Source organism: Pseudorasbora parva, chromosome 5, assembly GCF_024679245.1.
Source record: "Pseudorasbora parva isolate DD20220531a chromosome 5, ASM2467924v1, whole genome shotgun sequence".
Classification (NCBI taxonomy): Eukaryota; Metazoa; Chordata; class Actinopteri; order Cypriniformes; family Gobionidae; genus Pseudorasbora; species Pseudorasbora parva.
Genome location: NC_090176.1, coordinates 6380871 through 6382034, shown reverse-complemented (window position 1 = coordinate 6382034; position 1164 = coordinate 6380871).

The window sequence follows — 1164 nt, the reverse complement described above, 5'->3', positions numbered from 1 at the left end:
ATTTCAGCACTTTGACACGCGATCCGAATCATGAATCGATTCACTGATTCATAACCGTTTGAATCTTTATTTGAGGATTGAAAACAAACCCGGAAGACAATGCTGAATAAAGTCGTAGTTTTTGTTATTTTTGGACCCAAATTTTATTTTGGATGCTTCAAGAGACTCTAATTAACCCACTGATGTCTCATATGGACTACTGTGAGGATGTTTTTATTCCCTTTCTGGACATGGACAGTATAGTGTGCATACACTTGCATACGCTCTCAGACTAAATATAAAATATCTGTGTGTGAAGATGAACGGAGGTCTTACGGGTGTGGAACGACATTAGGGAGAGGAGTTAATGACAGACATTTCATTTTTGGGTGAACTAACCCTTTAATATTAGGCATTTTATGTACTGATTCACTTTATATTTAGACTTTTCCATCCAAAATGTGAGACAAGAAAACTTGATTTGGAGTCACATCCGTGAATGTCATTCACAAACGTTACTAGACAACCAGTAGTGTGAACGCAGCTTAATGCTCTCAAATGTACTTGAATGTTGATTTAAGACAGAAGAATTTAGGTAAGGTCTCATGCTTTCTTTGAGTATAAGCTCTTTCAAATATTTCAGTCGCCATGTAACCAAAATCGAGCCTTTTTTTTATATACATGCAATGTTTATTGTAAATGATTTATCCATGCACATAATTTTTTCTTCTTCAATTATTTAATATAAAAAACCTTAACTTTTCCCCCTCGCATACAACAGTTCTTCTCTGATGTGCAAAATCAAGTTCTGGCGTTTAACTCTGATATACGTCACAATACAGAAGACAAAATGGTCTTAATTTTGGTAAATGCCAAACATTTTTTCCCAGTGAATAAGCATTGCATAAGAAGGTGGCTCTTCTCTGTTGTCCAGGATGGGTTTTGCATCTCTGAAAGTGTGTTTGGGTCACCCAAGATAAATATACCAGGTATAATATAAAAAAAAAAAAGACAAATGAGCACAGTAACATTCATTGTACAACCGTCAACCAGATTTCAGACAGTAGCCCAGAATGAACAGCCAACAAACCTCCTGTCGCTCAGATATCAGGGCCGGCCTAAGCTTGATGTGGTCTCAAGAGAATCTACCATACGACTTGTAATCAGGACACAAATCTGTATGAT